The sequence below is a fragment of the Engystomops pustulosus genome, chromosome 3, assembly GCF_040894005.1.
Source record: "Engystomops pustulosus chromosome 3, aEngPut4.maternal, whole genome shotgun sequence".
In the NCBI taxonomy this organism is placed as follows: domain Eukaryota; kingdom Metazoa; phylum Chordata; class Amphibia; order Anura; family Leptodactylidae; genus Engystomops; species Engystomops pustulosus.
Genome location: NC_092413.1, coordinates 67,156,140 through 67,168,166, shown reverse-complemented (window position 1 = coordinate 67,168,166; position 12,027 = coordinate 67,156,140). Strand labels below are relative to the sequence as shown.

The following is a 12,027-nucleotide window of genomic DNA, read 5'->3' as shown; positions in this document are numbered from 1 at the left end:
GTACAGTAGTAGGACAGTATCTTTGTCATCGGGCCATCTACAATGCCTGCTCCCTTCTGCCCCCTTTAACTATGCCTGCTCCCTTCCGTCCCCACTCTCCGCTTACTCCGGGGAGATATTTGCTTATTATAATCATAAATAGAAAAAAAGAAAAAAAGAACATATAAGAACGTGTGAGAACTCACGTTTTCTAGTTAATACCTATCGTTCAATCTGGTGGTTGGGAACACAGAATCAAGCAATTTATTACATGTCGTTCAAGTTTTGTTGTTTACATCATATTTTGTCCCTGCGGGCGATTTTACATAGGAAATACAATTAGGACCATGTTCACATGCTTCAGGGAACATAAAGATTCAATAACAACTGGAAAAGGTGCCCCGCGCCTAATAGAACATGTTAAAGCGGCACATGGAGGGAATGCGAACATACTTACCTTTGCAGGAATCGAACAAATTCCAATACCGATACATGGGGGTGACAGACACAGGTCACTGCTTAGAAAGGAAGCCCAGTGGATTATACGCACTGAAGCACTGGGCGCACTGGGCCTCAATGACAGAAACGACATGGGGGTTTTTCTATGATAGACATGTTTATTGTTTTACCAATGTTTATTGTTTTAGTACAGTAGTAGGACAGTATCTTTGTCATCGGGCCATCTACAATGCCTGCTCCCTTCTGCCCCCTTTAACTATGCCTGCTCCCTTCCGTCCCCACTCTCCGCTTACTCCGGGGAGATATTTGCTTATTATAATCATAAATAGAAAAAAAGAAAAAAAGAACATATAAGAACGTGTGAGAACTCACGTTTTCTAGTTAATACCTATCGTTCAATCTCATGATCTCCCCCAGGTTTCAGTTAATTACATATACGGATAAAATTCTGCTTCCTCCCCCCTGTGTCTTCCCGCACGCACCATCCCCGCCCCCTTACCACAACCCGATTGGCTGCACACACCAGCTAGCGGTTTCCATTCAGGTCCGCCGACACTTATGCAAACGATATGTAACACGATTCACAAGTACCTCCTCCTTTCCTACCCGCCCCTACAGCCGCTTATACCCTATTGGCTAAACCGGTAGTCTATAGTTCTCCTTCAGGTCCGGCTTTAGTCGGTCATTCCTCTCTTACGCTTGAATCTGCCATGTGACTAGGGCGGGGTTAGGGTATACCCCACCGCCCTAATTTGTTTTTATCCAATGTAATGTCTTTGAATTGTAGGTGTGGCTGCACACGCAGCAGAGTCTCCCGGCGCCCTCATTTAAAAGCCAGATGAGGACGCTTGGAGAACCAGGCAAGATAAAGCGCTAACTTGTGCGCGAAACAAATCGTCCCTGAACGAAATAACGCATCCTATTGCACAACCCTCCCCTGCTGTGTATGCCATGTTTTAACACGGACTAATAAAGGAACAGTGTTTTACAAAAGGCGGTGAGTGCCAACTTTTTCTCTTCTCTTTTTGCTATTAGATTTAAGTGCATGTGCATGTGTCTCTACATGGTAACATGTATACAAATATAGTTTTAGCATACAACGTGAACATCCATTGATGTGTGTGAACACTGACATAGTAAAAGTGAAAAAATTTTTTTTTTTTAAAATACATAGCTAACAAGCCATAAACAAAGTCCCCATCGTCTCACCACCTTATATCAAAAGAAGAGCTAATGATAGCCGTGTACACAATCGCACTGGGCTGGCACGCATGGTAAAACGCACACCGGGAATGGCGTCCGCGGGTGTGCGGTTCGGCACATTGTAAGTCTATGGGCAGAACCACTGCCAATCAAAAGACTGACAGCAGCAAATATTTTGTCAATAGACAAAATATATATATAGAGGATCGCATCGCTGGAACCATGAGCAAGTAAATAGATGCGTAATGACCATATGTATGTTAGTATTCACACTGCAGTATGGGCCAGTCGGTCCGAACAATAAACTGTGGGGAAAACGCACCATGGCAACCTGTGTATCGGCAAGATGTACATTAATATGTGCCACACAGAAAACACATGACCACCGCAAGGGAACCGCAATTATTGCGAATAGCGCCTAATAAGGCTGGAGGTGCCAGTTTATGTCTAACCCCTTCCCAGGGGAAAAACAAAGAACGGCAAATTACCTCTGTTTTAGTGGTAATAACCACAGCGGTAACAAAACATTAGGTGCTGACCCCATAAGAAATAACAATAAATATATGATAAGATGTGACTGCAGATACGAAATACAGAAGGAATCGATGTCAACCCTTTATATAAAAAAACTATTTTACAGAAAAAAAATGTCAATATCACAAATAATAATTCAAAATCACTACAGAGACGAGGAAGACATATGTTCAAGTTGCTTGAGATATGCGACTTCATAATCTGAAAAAAAGGAAAACAGACATTAAAAAAATGTAAAACAACAACAATCATATAATTCATTATTCCACCTACATTAGTGGACACAGTGTACATCACTACATTGGACTGGAGAGGAGAAGCATCAGACCGAACTCAATCTATAATCAGCATTTAAGCCATGTGGTTTAAGTGTGTTTAATACAAAAATCCATTTCAATTCCCTGCGTTTCAGAATACGCTCACGGTCCCCACCTCTGTGTAGTGGTGGTATATGATCTATTATGCGGAAACACAACTGCTTCTCAGTGTGTCCAGCCTCAAGAAAATGTTTGGAAACTGGCAAATCCTTACGTCGAGACCGAATTGTGTATCTATGTTGTGTGAACCGCACCTTAAATTCTAGTGTGGTCTCACCCACATAGAGAAAGCCACAAGGGCAAGACAGTACATAAATGACATAGCTGCTAGTGCAGGTTAGATAATATTTGTTATGGTAAGTTTTATCATTATGTAAAAATTGTGAGCCCTTATCCATATGTGTACAGTTGATACAATTGCAGCATGGAAAGCAACCTTTCCGTACTGTGCCATAAAGGCCAGTGTGCCTCAAAACTTTTGATGGTCCAACGTCTGTCACGTAATGATTGTGACTTGCGGTAGGAAAAAAGTGGGGGGTTCTTAAATTCATCCACTGTAATGTTGCCTCCATTTAACTTTGACCAGTGTTTCCTAATCACTCTCGCTATGGAGTCACTACTGTCATTGTATGTCGATACAAATGGAATGCGCGTCATAGACTTCTGTTCCCTCTTGGGTTTTATCAAGTCAATCCTTTCCTTGTCCATGGCTTTATGTCTGTTCAGGTTAACTACATTAATCGGATAACCTCTGTCCAAAAATTTTTTTGTCATGTCTGTCATATTATTTTCTAATCTCAAAGGATCACTGGTGACGCACTTAACACGCAAAAATTGGCTGTATGGCAAAGATCTAATCATTGCAAGCGGATGACTGCTCTCATATCTAACAAAATTGTTGCGGTCTGTTTTTTTAATGTATATATCCGTATGTACTCTCTCCATAGCGAGAGTGATTAGGAAACACTGGTCAAAGTTAAATGGAGGCAACATTACAGTGGATGAATTTAAGAACCCCCCCTCTTTTTTCCTACCGCAAGTCACAATCATTACATGACAGACTAGTTAAATCTGACGTTGGACCATCAAAAGTTTTGAGGCAAACTGGCCTTTATGGCACAGTACGGAAAGGTTGCTTTCCATGCTGCAATTGTATCAACTGTACACATATGGATAAGGGCTCACAATTTTTACATAATGATAAAACTTACCATATCAAATATTATCTAACCTGCACTAGCAGCTATGTCATTTATGTACTGTCTTGCCCTTGTGGCTTTCTCTATGTGGGTGAGACCACACTAGAATTTAAGGTGCGGTTCACACAACATAGATACACAATTCGGTCTCGACGTAAGGATTTGCCAGTTTCCAAACATTTTCTTGAGGCTGGACACACTGAGAAGCAGTTGCGTTTCCGCATAATAGATCGTATATAACCACTGCGCAGAGGTGGGGACCGTGAGCGTATTCTGAAACGCAGGGAATTGAAATGGATTTTTGTATTAAACACACTTAAACCACATGGCTTAAATGTTGATTATAGATTGAGTTTGGTCTGATGCTTCTCCTCTCCAGTCCAATGTAGTGATGTACACTGTGTCCACTAATGTAGGTGGAATTATGAATTATATGATTGTTGTTGTTTTACATTTTTTTAATGTCCGTTTTCCTTTTTTTCAGATTATGAAGTCGCATATCTCAAGCAACTTGAACATATGTCTTCCTCGTCTCTGTAGTGATTTTGAATTATTATTTGTGATATTGACATTTTTTCTGTAAAATTGTTTTTTTATATAGAGGGTTGACATCGATTCCTTCTGTATTTCGTATATACAGTCACATCTTATCATATATTTATTGTTATTTCTTATGGGGTCAGCACCTAATGTTTTGTTACCGCTGTGGTTATTACCACTAAAACAGAGGTAATTTGCCATTCTTTGTTTTTCCCCTGAGAAGGGGTTAGACATAAACTGGCACCTCCAGCCTTATTAGGCGCTATTCGCAATAATTGCGGTTCCCTTGCGGTGGTCATGCGTTTTCTGTGTGGCTAATATGTACATCTTGCCGATACACAGGTTGCCATGGTGCGTTTTCCCCACAGTTTATTGTTCGGACCGACTGGCTCATACTGCAGTGTGAATACTAACATACATATGGTCATTACGCATCTATTTACTTGCTCATGGTTCCAGCGATGCGATCCTCTATATATATTTTTTGTCTATTGACATCAGCTGCTGTCAGTCTTTTGATTGGCAGTGGTTCTGCCCATAGACTTACAATGTGCCGAACCGCACACCCGCGGACGCCATTCCCGGTGTGCGTTTTACCATGCGTGCCAGCCCATTGCGATGGTGTACACGGCTATCATTAGCTCTTCTTTTGATATAAGGTGGTGAGACAATGGGGACTTTGTTTATGGCTTGTTAGCTATGGATTTAAAAAAAAAAAAAATGTTTTCACTTTTACTATGTCAGTGTTCACACACATCAATGGATGTTCACGTTGTATGCTAAAACTATATTTGTATACATATACCATGTTGAGACACATGCACTTTAATCTAATGATGTATCTATTTGATATTTGTATTTTAGTCAATTTTATGAGCATTATGATTATTTGAACTTTGCACATTGCTTGAACTTTGCACTTTGTATGTATTGGTCATTAATGATCACATGACCTCCTCCATTTTGTTTATATATCTGTACACAATCATGGATATTCAGCTTGAGAAACGCTCACTGTTTGGAGCCGAAACGTTGCTCTTTCACATGGAATAAATCCACTAAGGTATTTTTTCACTACAATCTGGTGTGCTGCTTTTTTTCCTTTGTCTTTATAATGGAAGGACCGCTTTTTATTTTTGTTTACCGATTTTCTGTTTTGATAGTGCTGCTTGGATCTTTTCTTACTGTATAAATATATACACTCACCGGCCACTTTATTAGGTTCACCATGCTAGTAACGGGTTGGACCCCCTTTTGCCTTCAGAACTGCCTCAATTCTTCGTGGCATAGATTCAACAAGCATTCCTCAGAGATTGACATGATGGCATCACACAGTTGCCGCAGATTTGTCAGCTGCACATCCATGATGCGAATCTCCCGTTCCACCACATCCCAAAGCTGCTCTATTGGATTGAGATCTGGTGACTGTGGAGGCCATTTGAGTACAGTGAACTCATTGTCATGTTCAAGAAACCAGTCTGAGATGATTCCAGCTTTATGACATGGCGCATTGTCCTGCTGAAAGTAGCCATCAGATGTTGGGTACATTGTGGTCATAAAGGGATGGACATGGTCAGCAACAATACTCAGGTAGGCTGTGGCGTTGCAACGATGCTCAATTGGTACCAAGGGGCCCAAAGAGTGCCAAGAAAATATTTCCCACACCATGACACCACCACCACCAGCCTGAACCGTTGATACAAGGCAGGATGGATCCATGCTTTCATGTGGTTGACGGCAAATTCTGACCCTACCATCCGAATGTTGCAGCAGAAATCGAGACTCATCAGATCAGGCAACGTTTTTCGAATCTTCTACTGTCCAATTTCAATGAGCTTGTGCAAATTGTAGCCTCAGTTTCCTGTTTTTAGCTGAAAGGAGTGGCACCCGGTGTGGTATTCTGCTGCTGTAGCCCATCTGCCTCAAAGTTCGACATACTGTGCGTTCAGAGATGCTCTTCTGCCTACCTTGGTTGTAATGGGTGGCGATTTGAGTCACTGTTGCCTTTCTATCAGCTCGAACCAGTCTGCCCATTCTCCTCTGACCTCTGGCATCAACAAGGCATTTCCGCCCACAGAACTTCCGCTCACTGGATGTTTTTTCTTTTTCGGACCGTTATCTGTAAACCCTAGAGATGGTTGTGCATGAAAATCCCAGTAGATCAGCAGTTTCTGAAATACTCAGACCAGCCCTTCTGGCACCAACAACCATGCCACGTTCAAAGGCACTCAAATCACCTTTCTTCCCCATACTGATGCTCGGTTTGAACTGCAGGAGATTGTCTTGACCATGTCTACATGCCTAAATGCACTGAGATGCCGCCATGTGATTGGCTGATTAGAAATTAAGTGTCAACGAGCAGTTGGACAGGTGTACCTAATAAAGTGGCCGGTGAGTGTATATACACGGAAAAAACTACTACAATACCTTCTCCAATAAACAAGAATAAAACTACTATAATACTGCCCATATGTACAACAATATAACTATAATACTGCCCCTTATGTACGAGAATATAATTACTTTAATACTGCCCCTATGCACAAGAATATAACTACTATAATACTGCCCCTTATATACATGAATAGAACTTCTATAATACTGCCCCCTGTGTACATGAAAAGAACTACTATAATACTGCCCCCTATGTACAAGAATAGAACTACTATAATACTGCCCCCTATGTCCAAGAATATAACTACTACAATACTGCCCCCTAGGTATGAGTATATAGTTACTATGTTACTGCCCCCTATGTACAGGAAAATATCTACTATTACTACTACTACCATGCCATATATCATAGCCAGTCTCTTGTATAAAGCCAGCTAGCCCCCCCAGTATATAGCCAGCTAGTCCTCTCAGTATATATCCAGACAGCCCCCCACAGTATACAGCCAGCCTGCCCCCTATATATAGCCACCCCCTCCCCCCTGTAATTAGCCAGTCAGTCCTCTGTATATAGCCAACCACCCCCCCCAGCATATAGCCAGCCCCCAGTAGACAGCCGGCCAGTCCCCCCAGTATACAGCCTGCTCCTGTATATAGCCAACCAGTCTCCCCAGTATATTGCCAGTCATTCTCCCCTGTATATTACCTGTCAGCCCTTCCAGTATACAGCCAGCCAGTCCCCCGAGTCTATAGCTAGCACCTCCCCAGTATACAGCCAGCTCATGTTTTTTTCTGAATCTTTTTTATCTTCTCTTGATATGAATTTTCACTCTCCTTTGACTCAGTGGTTTGATGGGATGTGATAAAGCTGCTTTATCATCAATTTAGCTGTGTGAACTCCTCAGAAAGCTAAGCATGACACATTTATCGGATACTTAGTGTTAGTAGGTGATTACGTCTCAAATTGTTTTAGGATTGCATTAATAGATTTGTCTTTAAGTAACCTGTATAAAGTAACCTGTTTTCGGGATCACACATTTTCACCTCAAGTTCCCATAGACCTTTTAAGACTTATTCTCTTTCTTAACATTAACTGGTTCAACTGAGGAAGAAGTCACAGGGGACACCTGAGCAAGGCTGCAAGTCCCTCCTTTCTGCTCCGCTTGCTCTCCCGCTCTCTCCTTCGGACATCCCTCCTGCATATGTGAGCTGAGATTTTCTTAGAACCAGGGGTCACCAAACGGCAGCCTGAGGGAGTGGAGAGATAGTTGGATGGGGTAGGTAACTAAAAGTATGGAGATAATAATAATGATGATTATGGCTCAAAGACTGCAGCCTTTTAACAGACACCCCCTGTGGCTCAATCAGCTCGATGGCTCAAGTCAGATATACTTTTATATACTTTTGAAAGTTGATACTTTTTAGTATGTTTATATGATCTGATGTGAGTGTGATTTTTATTAGATTTTTTTTCTAGTTACAATTGCATATATTATTATGCATTATGTGACTTCTTTTACTATTCTTTGGAGTTATATTCTCATTTTGGGAATGGTAGTGCCTGAATTATAGCCTTTTGCCCTGTGTTTTAGATGTGGCAATTTTGTGAATGAAGCAATATATCGGACATGATGGACGTAAGTGTAAATTCAAAGTTATCTTCTACGTAGAAATCCAACTGATGCTCCACATTCACGTGGTTTGAGCGTGCAAAGATATGTTTATAATATCGGATTTTTATTGATTAACCCCTTAACGCTCTGCGCTGTAGCTCTACGGCGCAGAGGTACAGGGAATGTATGAAGAGGGCTCACGGGCTGAGTCCTCTTAATGCAATGATGGGTGTTGTTGCATATTGCAGCATACCCCCACTGCTAATAACAAGCACCGAACATCATCTGGGGGCAGCGATTGGTTGCCATGGTAGACTCGGGTCTTCATTTGACCCAAGGCTACATGGCTCCTGCAGATTCGTTACAATGAGCCAGTTGCTCATTGTAATGAATGACCTGCAAAAATGCCATATATTGCAATAAAGAAGTATTGCAGTATATGGTAGGAACAATCTGACCATCTAGGGTTAATGTACCCTAGATGGTCTAAGAAATAGTAAAAAAAAGAAAAAAAAAGTTTAAAAAAGAAAAAAAATATATAAAATATAATTATATAAATATATATACACTCACTGGCCACTTTATTAGGTACACCTGTCCAACTGCTCGTTAACACTTAATTTCTAATCAGCCAATCACATGGCGGCAACTCAGTGCATTTAGGCATGTAGACATGGTGAAGAAAATCTCTGGCAGTTTAAACTGAGCATCAGTATGGGGAAGAAAGGGGATTTGAGTGTCTTTGAACGTGGCATGGTTGTTGGTGCCAGAAGGGCTGGTCTGAGTATTTCAGAAACTGCTGATCTACTGGGATTTTCACGCACAACCATCTCTAGGGTTTATAGAGAATGGTCCGAAAAGGAAAAAACATCCAGTGAGCGGCAGTTCTGTGGGCGGAAATGCCTTGTTGATGCCAGAGGTCAGAGGAGAATGGGCAGACTGGTTCGAGCTGATAGAAAGGCAACAGTGACTCAAATCGCCACCTGTTACAACCAAGGTAGGCGGAAGAGCATCTCTGAATGCACAGTACAACAAACTTTGAGGCAGATGGGCTACAGCAGCAGAAGACCACACCGGGTGCCACTCCTTTCAACTAAGAACAGGAAACTGAGGCTACAATTTGCACAAGCTCATTGAAATTGGACAGTAGAAGATTGGAAAAACGTTGCCTGGTCTGATGAGTCTCGATTTCTGCTGCGGCATTCGGATGGTAGGGTCAGAATTTGGCGTCAACAACATCAAAGCATGGATCCATCCTGCCTTGTATCAACGGTTCAGGCTGGTGGTGGTGGTGTCATGGTGTGGGAAATATTTTCTTGGCACTCTTTGGGCCCCTTGGTACCAATTGAGCATCGTTGCAACGCCACAGCCTACCTGAGTATTGTTGCTGACCATGTCCATCCCTTTATGACCACAATGTACCCAACATCTGATGGCTACTTTCAGCAAGATAATGCGCCATGTCATAAAGCTGGAATCATCTCAGACTGGTTTCTTGAATATGACAATGAGTTCACTGTACTCAAATGGCCTCCACAGTCACCAGATCTCAATCCAATAGAGCATCTTTGGGATATGGTGGAACGGGAGATTCGCATCATGGATGTGCAGCCAACAAATCTGCGGCAACTGTGTGATGCCATCGTGTCAATATGGTCCAAAATCTCTGAGGAATGCTTCCAGCACCTTGTAGAATCTATGCCACGCAGAATTGAGGCAGTTCTGAAGGCAAAAGGGGGTCTAACCCGTTACTAGCATGGTGTACTTAAATAATAAAGTGGCCGGTGAGTGATATATATATATATATATATATATATATATATATATAAATAAAATAGAATTCTTATTCAAATCGCCCCCCTTTCACTAGAACTGATATAAAACCTAATAAACAGTAAAAATCACAAACACAATAGGTATCTTCGCATCCCAAAATTCCCGATCTATCAAAATATAAAAACGGTTACGGCCGGCGGTGACCTCCGTGACGGGAAATGCGACTTTTACACCTTTTTACATCACATAAAAAATGGAATAAAAAGTGATCAAAATGTCGTACAGACCTCAAAATGATAGCAATGAAAATATCGGCTCATTTTGCAAAAAATGACATCTCACACAACTCCGTACCCCAAAGTATGAAAAAGTTATTAGCATCAGAAGATGGCAAAAAAAATTTTTTTGTATATATTTTGTATCACCGCGATCGTACCGAACCAAAGAATAAAGCTGAGGTGTTATTTGGAGCGCACAGTCAAAGTCGTAAAAACTGAGCCCACAAGAACGTGTTTTTTTTAAAATTTTTCCACATTTGGAATTTTTTTCCAGCTTCGCAGTACATGGCATATTAAAATAAATAACATCACATTAAAGTACATTTTTTTATGCACAAAATAAGCCCTCACACAGCTCTGTACACGGAAAAATGAAAAAATTATGGATTTTTGAAGGTGGAAAGCGAGAAATTAGCGAAAAAATCCTGCATCCTTAAGGGTTAAAAACTATATTGCGACGCGTTTTGGTCCGGTACTTGGACCTTCATCAGGCAATTCATATGAATTGCAAGTTGTAAAAAGTGTTAAGTAAAGACATTCCGACAGTGATAGAACTTTAAAGAGACTCATTTCCACAGGACAGGAAATATGTTATGTTACTGTTTCCCATTCATTCTGAATCATTATTTGAAAAAAAAAAAAAAAAAAAACTTTTAGATACATTGAACTCTTTCACAGTTCATGAACAGTTCTTAGCCTGTTTATCTGCAAGGAACAAGAGGTGGAAAAAGTAAGACTTTGCCAAATAATCACGTAAAACTGTTGTTTTATATACATGTGATTTATGAAGCAAACTGGAGAAAGCTAATTTCAATACAGGGAAATGATCGTGGAGATAAGTGTCTGATAAACTATGACAAACTGTCATGAATGAGTTTACTAAATCACTTGTATAAGAAAGCACTGAGTGTGACTAATAGGAAAAATATGCAGTGGCACAATCATTTCTTTATTTTAGATTCTGATTATGACTTTAGGAAGAAGACGTGTTAGAGCATAATCAACATAAGGAAGTGCATTCATAATGCTATCTAGGAACATTGTGCTCTCCTTGCCGTTTCCAATCAGCTTCCATTATGACTTTTCTCTATAAAATGTGAGGATATGTAAATTCAGAAGGATTGCGAGGCCTCGCTTTTACGGCCTGTATTCAGAACAGTGACAAGTTCTCTGATGGTAAATCTAGAAGAGTGTTACAATTACCAGTGTAGGGGATCAACTCAAATGGCAACTTCAGTAACAGTCCAGGTAGCTGTTTTATTTCTTTCCAAAACAGTTTAACAAAACAGAATAGCTTGCTTCAGCATATAACAGAAAATACAGTCCATATAAACAGGCTTGACTCACAGTCCTTTGTAGGTTGTGTCTCCATTCAGCAGCATAACCAAACAATGTCACTATTGCTCATCCTTGGCTGTGTAACACCTCCAGCTCTGCATGCAGTATAGCAGAGACTTCCAGACTGCAAACACATCCCCCAGCTCACCTGAGCTTCCTGGCTTTATCTCTCAGCCAAAACCTGGCCTGGATATGTGGGAGTAGTCACCCACCCTGCTCTTGACTACTCCAATGAAAGCCGGCCCGGATCAACTGCATTAAGCAGCTTTGCTACATTAAATATTGTCAGAAACCTAAGGTTCCTGACCAAACATTAACCGGCTCACTTCACTGAGGCCAGGCACCTCGGTGACACATATCTGCCATCAATAATGGCCCCTTGTACCTTCTCACACCAGTT

The 12,027-nt window shown here is 41.1% G+C and overlaps 1 protein-coding gene across 6 annotated transcripts in view; it reads left to right on the top strand.

Annotated features, from left to right (window-relative positions):
- Positions 1–12,027, top strand: part of ADGRG6 (adhesion G protein-coupled receptor G6) — a 538,359-nt gene that overhangs the window by 146,745 nt on the left and 379,587 nt on the right. Inside the window, exon 1 of one of the 6 annotated variants that reach the window (XM_072140984.1) lies at positions 1,331–1,435. The exons of the other annotated variants lie outside the window; for them this stretch is intronic. The gene's annotated coding sequence lies outside the window, so the exon portion shown is untranslated. Of the gene's footprint in view, positions 1–1,330; positions 1,436–12,027 lie in introns of those variants that run through there. 6 annotated transcript variants of the gene reach the window in all.